Genomic DNA, 8,235 nt, shown 5'->3' with positions numbered 1-8,235 from the left:
CTTGAAAGAGGGGAGAGAGGGGCAAGGCGGACGGATTGAGGGGATACTACATACTTTGTTCAAAAGTCTCCAGAGCCCTATTCTACACAAGGCAAGATTTATAATGCATATACAATGCACAGACAAATCTGTCATAAAGTGCACTGATTGACCATGACTCATAGGTGGAAAAATAATAGCATGCCGGCTGGAGCTTGATGCCAGAAGAACAGAAGTAATGAACTTATGTTCATTACAAGGAAGCAGCAAGAATAGTACCAGGCAGGGCTCGTTGTGGAAGAAAAGCCTTAAATATTCATCAACTCAACTATTTAGAACTGTGAACTGAAAATATAATTGTTCCACGTGAGAGATTTGCTTGGTTACAAAAGTGAAGACAAATGATCATATTGTACACTTAAAATCCTCTAGAGTAGAGTTCAAAATGGGACGCTAAAGTTAATGACCAGGTTAATTGATGCATATTACTTTGCTGACTACTGGAATTTGCTGCAAGACCATGTGAGCAGGGCTGATGGCAAAACAGCTGACGGCCGCAAAGGAATTGCTTGAAGTGATTAGGCAGACACCTGCTCAGTCATATGTTCAAAGTGGAAGGAAATTAGTTTGTACAAGCTGTGATATTATTAAGAAGCGCAGGCATAATGATCCACGGGCCACCTGCAAGAACGACTGGAGCAAAGTGGGATTGAAAACTGGCAGGGAATGAAAACAAGGAAGGGAGACAGATTCATCTGATGTAAGATTGAGCGTCCTTTTAAGAGTGGAATGTGTCATTTTCTCATTGAGATCATAATGTGGTTGTCAGTCATCAGAGATAAGAAGTACTCTATATTGCCGTGTAGTTTTTAAAAAAAAGTTCATGTGATCTTGTTCCGCGTTTTAGATTTGACCTTTAGATTTTAGTTTAAACATGTATTTAGACATATGTTAAACCTTGTTGAAATGGTGTTGCTTGTGGTCTCTGCGTTGAGAAATTAATCTAATTGCATTTATTTTATTCCCATATAATAATTGAATAAAATACTGAAAAGTTAATAAATATTTTGCAAGAGATATTTGGGCTTGGCACAACACATCAGAATCTGGTTTTGGCATAGCTGCTTGTTTATTGTGGACTTTGTGATGGCAGTATCTGTAATTTCACAGTTTATATCGGCGGTGGGTGATGATAGATTAAAATGGAACCATAATTTCATATTATAAAATATACAGTAATTTCACTTTACGGTATATTCTGTGAAGCATTTTGAGATGCCAAAGGCAAGGATTATTATTTTATTAACATTTGTATTTTCATTCAAAAAGAGTAGAATCACACTGGAAATTGATAGTGCTGAATGTGAAGCTAGAACGCTTATCTGTGAGAGAGTTCAGACTACCTTAGTTTAAGCACGTATTTGATGTCTGGAGAGTTGTGTAAAAATGTCATGCTGTGTGCCTAACCAGGTCATTGGTTAAAGTTAAATGAGTTTGACATGAAAACAATTGCGTGTTGAAACCGTTCTAATCTTTTTGTGTGTTGTACAGACAGGTATTTTCGATTGACGATGACCGCAATAGCAGGAAATCAGAAGAGGAAACAGTGGAAAAAACAAGACAGACCTTGGCTTTTAGTCATTACCTTGAGATATGAATAGAAATGTGATCCTTTATAATCTCCTTAAAACTGCTTGCCATCGTGGTAGTACAGTAGTTGATGCAGTAAATTCAGCAATGAGTGATTTTCCCATCTGGAAAAAAAATAGAGACCTTGATGCTGAATACATGTGTCTTTGTACAGTGATTGCATTGACTCAAGTTCCTGCAACTTTTAACAGGTCACTTTTCATCTAGGTGATCTGACTGGAAAACAGCTTGTGGAATCTCAAGGATATAAAGTGGGTTAAACTGGAATTCACTGAGTAATTTATGTAGCCACAACAGTGAAGTGAAATCCATTTCATGCTGCTCATTCTGTTACTTCCAGGCCTGTGCATTGTAACTTAAGTCCTAGTTCTTTGTAGCAGAAGCTTTAATGGCTTTAGAATACACATTATGGAACAGTCTCCATTTCAAAGAACTTTTATGTTTTAGTTCTAAATGTTCCCTTTCAAAATTGTGTTACACAATCTCTGGAGTCAATAGGTTATCATCAGTAACCCAGCCTAATTGCCGTTCGTTGAAAGTTACATGTGTCCATACTCCTTCAGTGAAAGTTGGATAGTTCAACTTTTTCTTTTCTCAGTTTGCTGTTTCTTGATTTAATGAGAAGACTCCAGTTAGAATGGCAGAAAGATGAGATGAAATTTGGCCCAAAAGATTTATTCATCCCAAGCTCTTGTTACCTTGTGACTCACATTTCTTCTCCTTTTAGCAGGTTATAATAATACTAATGATATAATACCCTAAGACGCTACCCCATGTGAAGGGCGTTCTATAAATGCATGTTATCGTTGCATCACTCCTTAATTTGGTTCTGTCATTATAGTATCTATGTCTAGTAAAAGCAGTAAAGGCTGACTATTTAATAAGAATTGAATTGCCATGGGGGAGAGCACATTGGAAGTTAGGTACTTTGTATTTTGCAGTGGTAGTGTGAGTTTGTGCCACAATTCCCAATATATACTGTTAACAACTGAACCATGATTCACAGAGAAGTACTAATGGCTGCTAGTCATTTTCCATAGGGAAGTGAGGACTGAGCAGACTTGGCTTCTTCTGCTCACTTCTACCAGTTGGCTAAAGAGTGCAGTGATATCAGCTTTGGCACGAGTTGGAATTCTATTTAGCTTGAGCACTATTCTAATTGATAAAAGGGTAGAAAATAAAATGCTAGAATTCAAACAAAATTCTTTGTGTATTTCTGGACCTTTCTGTCTATCAGAAAACAAATAGATGGTTACCGCCTGCAATCAAATACAATATTATGCTTACATTTGATACATGTTGAGATGACATCTCAAAGTGCTTCACAGGATTTATTGTGAAGTGTAGTGACTGTATTATAGGTGAATGCAGCAGCCAGTTTGCGCACAGCAATCTCTCCACAAACAGCCAGGCAATCAATATACTTTATAAAAATTAATATTTTCTTTAGTTGTTGTATATCGTTGTACACCGAAGCATATACTCTGTTGCAACTAATTCTATGTATTGCCTTATTTAGTTTTGCCTTGTGTCAACTGACTTATCACCTGGTTAAAAGTCTAATTTGCCTGCGCAATATAATATGTAATTTGGCTTCATTCCAGGTACATTACCTGACCAATTCATCCTTGTCTGACACTTTCAGAGTGCAAAGAGGACCATTTGTCACAGCAGGTAGGCTCAAATATCTCAATGATGCTTTATATTTTTCTAACCTGGCTTTCTTTATTCAGTAACTGGATACAAAGCAGTGAGCACAGTGTGAGGAAATGGGCTTTCAATAGTCACAGACTTGCACATAGGCTGTTCTCTCTCTCTCTTTCCCTGTCTAGAAATCAGTCATCCTACAAGATTTCCAAATAAAAAGCCCTTTATTGCCACATAGCAGTACAAATATAAACTAGTAGCAATTATAGACAGTTGCTGTATGAAAAACAGCTATGTGTTTCATTTGTTTCCTGAGAGCAGATAACAGTCAATTGATTGAGTACAAATCTATGTACTGTTCTGGCCAAGTTGATACTTAATGCTGTACAAATCCTGTTGGAACATTTATATGGAATGGCTCAAATAGGGCATAAATGAGGAAACTCAGGCTCTCATGAGTTGGATGCAACTGTTACAGAATATGCTATAGTCATGATGTGGTGCATTGCAGAGAACAAAGTATTAAAAGTTATTGTGCCAGTTAAATTCAGTTAGATTCTTCTCCATAGTGTTAGTATATTAAGAGTCAAGATTGTTAAGGCTGTTTACTGCTTCATATTGTGAATGACCTTCAACAGCTAACCATTTGCACTGTAAGTAACATCTATTGATCATTTGAATGGAAGTATTGTGCATTACACTTATCTCCATTATGGCTCATTATTGTGCCATTCTTTCCTTTTGTGTGTTCAGAACCAATGAAAAGCATGTAAAATTACCAAGAAACATTATGCTTGGATCAATAATACGCTTGTGTCAGAACTTGCATAGAAAGGGAGCGGCTGAGAACAGTAGTTCAGGAGATTTTAATCTTGAAACGTGAAAGATTTACAGGGGGAGATGGAATTGTCAAAGTTTGACATGAAATCTACAGAACTACTACAGAAACCAGAAATGTGATCAATATTTTAATTTATTAATAGCTTAATATTTGTACTTTATGTATGTACAGATAGTAACTATTTTCCATAGGGGGCTTCCATAATTGTCTATTATAAGTTCACAAAGAATATTTCACAGTAATAATCCTTGCATTTGATACAGACCCTTTTTCATGTTAGGAGGATGTATAAAAGTGCTTCATAGGATTTACTGTAAAGTGTAGTGACTGTCTATTTTGTAGGTGAACAACCAATAACATAGTCCACAATGTGTCTTCTTCTCCCCTTGTATCATACAGTTTTATGTCATACTGCATTACTGAACATGGTTGTAGGGGCTGTCCTTTCAACTATGTCGTCTACCAAATTCTTTTTACAACTGTTACAGGTATTTACTTTCCTGATGATTTTTATTCTTTCCCCATTCATCCTGCCCTCTTAATCTGACATAATTAGCTAAATTCTATCATGTCATGCTACCTTCTTTCTCATCTAATGCAGTAAACACAGCATTGTACCAGTGGAATCTGCACAGCAGTTGTCCCCATGAACTACCCGATTTGTTCTCCAATTTGGATGCCTCCATTAATTTCATCTGGTGGGAAATTTACTTCTGAACTTTAGCTGTGAGCATTTTAGAGTGCATTTTTAAGAAAGGGCAAATTAAAGAAGCACGTATTTTATGACCATACAATCTTCCGTTTCCTCTACAACCACTACAACCTACAGCTAAAAGACAGGGAGGGAATGACCTGCACACAGTCTCGCCGTGCTGCTCTAAGCGCGTTGCTAGGAGATGCTTGAGAGAAACACAGCTATCTCTCCATTTGATTTTTTTTTCCCTTCCTCTGAAAGGACGGACACCTGTTCTCTCCTCACCACTTAGTACAGTAGTTTGAGATAGTTGGAGCCCAGCTACCGGTTAAAAATAATGTTCTTTTCTTGAATTTAGGAATATGTGTAATCCCCCATATAAAACTGATCATTCACTTCATGGCTGTTCGTAGGACTGTTAAATTGTTCTGGAGGTCAAATCATCATCGACTCCTAAGAAACATTGATTATTCAGCCAATTCTATATGTTAGCAAATTAGTACAGAGTTTCTTTGTGTCAGATAGAGGGACGTCTATAAGAACTTGCATTATTGGAATGTAAGTAAATTAACTATTTGTGAGACAGAATACGTGCATTTAAAGTGTTCAGTCATGGATTGGGCCCTTAATTAAATACAGTATTGCAAATTGTCACAATAAAATGACAAACCTATTAAATACTCGAGTACTTCCATTAAAGTCTGTTGGAGACCAATTAATTTTCACAAGAGGTGAATATCAGCTCAATGGTGTTACTGTTCTTTTCAGCTGTGGTTGTTGTGTGTACGTGCTCAGCAAGGTGAGGAGCAGAGAGCTGTCAAACAGAAAGGTTTCCACTGTTCTTTGTAACTAGTGCCAGCGGAGCACACTGCGGGGACTGAGTATCATTACAACTAGATTTAAAGTAGCGTATGAGTGGGGGAGGATAGAAGAGAGAAAGAGAGAGAGAGGGGGAAGGGGCAAATAAGGTTGTCATGGGTGTGAGGTTTTTGATGTTGACGCGCAATCCTTTACACTGTTATTTGTCTCAGTGCATTTAACTTCCATCCACTTTGGAATGTATCACTGTAGGAAATTCGCCTCTTGATCCCTAAAAGACATCAAATGGGCAGCAATCCATGAGATTCAAATAAGTAATTGATGAGAACTGTAACACAATGGCATAGAAAATGGTTTTATTGGGAAAGGAGAGGAACACCAATACACACATTCCTCAATCCAGATGCCAGAAAACATATCTGTGATATATGATATTGTTTCAGTGTTTATCACATTGACCAAAATATGGTCAAAAGTAATCATTAGTTATCACTGGCATCAGGGCTGAACTGTTCTCTTTCCCCTCCCCTTGAACACTTGTTTTACGTCCCATGTGATATTTATCACTTGTGGTATCATATGCCATTTTCTCATCCCAGCAAGTGATTGAATCGTATCACCAACCAGAGAGAAACTTGGCAGGAAGAAAGTGAAATAGTTAATGGCGTTAACAAGATTATAGTGTATTCAGGTAATAGGAAATTATACAGATGGTAAAATGGATAATCTATTATTTGACATGAGATGTGTATCATTCTAGAATATTTAGATAATCTGTAATCTTGTATGTGGATGAATGGTGTTATGTTGAGAGGGTCAATATGTGTGTCCTGGTTTCAGACAGGGTTATGAAGCTCATCATTTGTCAGGAGATTCTGTTTGCTGAACTGGATGATTACCAGGATTGTCTTCAGTCTTCGATTTATCCAGTTCTTCCTTCAAACTAGCAATGATAGCCACAATAGGATCAAATGTCATATCATCCTCTTGATGGATTTGCTGTTTTATATATCTATTTAGTCGTGCTCTAAGGGTGACTTTAACCTTTCTTTGTGCACAATGTAGGATTGACCAGAAACGCAATGTGACAAAAGTAATTGAATTTGCTAACTCAATAATGGCCTTAATTGTCTTTTTTGAACCAGCAGCAGGCATTTGTCATTATCATTTCAAACCAGTGTTGGAAAATGTGAGCTAGCATCAATATTGGCTAGCTGAGACATTGCCTTGCGAGGCATCTTATACATTTGCAGTATGTCAGTGTCTGGATAGCAGACGGGCAGAAAATCACTCCTCATTTTTGTCTGGATTAGATTTGAATAAGGGTCCCAAAGGACAGAAAGCCATAACATCATGCAATATTCAGGAAGTCAAAATGAATTTCTGCAGAGAGAGGAAATTGGAACAGTCGACCATGTCAGTTCTGTCCACAAATCTGATCTCTCTGTGACTTGCTTTTCTGCCCCTACCGCCTGCTCTCATTCTGCTGAATTTTCTACCTTCAGCATTCAACAACATTCAAGCGGGATCACATCTCAGAGCCCTTTATTTGTGATCTTATGCATCCCAATTATTGCAGTTCTCAAGAAGTGACAAACCAAATGGTTAACATTTCTCCTGCAAGTACCGACTGATAGACCTATGTGTGTTTCCAGTATCTCCTAGCTTTGTTTAGCTGTGTGGAGTCCTGTAGCTCAGTGGTTAGAGCACTCGCTTTGCAAGTGAGAGACCTGAGTTCAATTCCAGGCAGGGCGAAACCTTGGGCAAGTTTCCTTACTCCACACGCCTAATAATAATCCCTCCAAAAAAACAAAACAATAATAAATTGGTCATTTTCAATCCATGAGTTTGTGGGACATTGCTGTGTGCAATTGGCTGCCTCGTTCGCCCACAAATATACAGTCAATTCACTTTACAGTATATTCTGTGAAGCGCTTTGGAACGTCCAGAAGACGTGAAAAGATTATATCAAATGCAAGGATTATTATTATTATAGTTTGATTTTGGCAACAATGACCGGATGAAGGCATTGACTCCCATCTATAACCTATGCAGTAGTAGGATGTTGGCAGAATTTATTTAATTTCTCTTATTTATCCATCACAGATTGATAACAAAGGTATTTATCTAACAGCCCAACCTTGTTCAATGAGCTGCTTTGACCTACTGAATTTATGAGCATGAAGGTATGCACTATTCAATGCCTCATTGCCTTAAATAACGCAACAATAATCTTTGGCTAATGCAAAGGGCAAAGATTCTTACCCAGAGACAAAATCACCTTCTTAGTATGATTTGTGTTGAAGATATGCACCTATAGGAAATATAAGTTTTATATACTGTATTTAACACTGCTGATCTCTCCTCTTTACCCTTCAGCCATGGCTGTTAATCATCAAATCGGGAGAGGGAACGGAGGGCAGTGCTGTATAATTCTGCTTGTCAAACTATGCTACTAAGCAATAAATAATTTTCAAGCCAATTAAGAAAAAGTGTCATGTTTTTGTTGAAGGTTATTGCATTTACTACTGAACCAGGCACAGACTTGTCATTTTAAAGGGAGGTAGGAGATTTAACAAATGAATCAAGAGGAAAAACATTAATT

At 37.5% G+C, this 8,235-nt stretch overlaps 1 long non-coding RNA gene across 2 annotated transcripts; it reads left to right on the top strand.

The window, feature by feature from the left end:
• The first annotated feature begins 311 nt into the window (after positions 1–311).
• LOC103187443 lies at positions 312–8,054 on the top strand. 2 transcript variants are annotated; one of them, XR_006085793.1, is made up of 5 exons: positions 312–739; positions 1,531–1,534; positions 3,234–3,303; positions 7,737–7,816; positions 8,010–8,043. It is a non-coding gene; the product is annotated as an uncharacterized LOC103187443 (long non-coding RNA). The 2 variants fall into 2 exon arrangements; XR_006085792.1 differs by lacking the exon at positions 7,737–7,816 and having other exon boundaries at positions 8,010–8,054.
• The last annotated feature ends 181 nt before the right edge of the window (positions 8,055–8,235 follow it).

This window comes from Callorhinchus milii, unplaced genomic scaffold (assembly GCF_018977255.1).
Source record: "Callorhinchus milii isolate IMCB2004 unplaced genomic scaffold, IMCB_Cmil_1.0 Scaffold26, whole genome shotgun sequence".
In the NCBI taxonomy this organism is placed as follows: domain Eukaryota; kingdom Metazoa; phylum Chordata; class Chondrichthyes; order Chimaeriformes; family Callorhinchidae; genus Callorhinchus; species Callorhinchus milii.
This window is presented reverse-complemented; position numbering and strand designations above follow the sequence as displayed.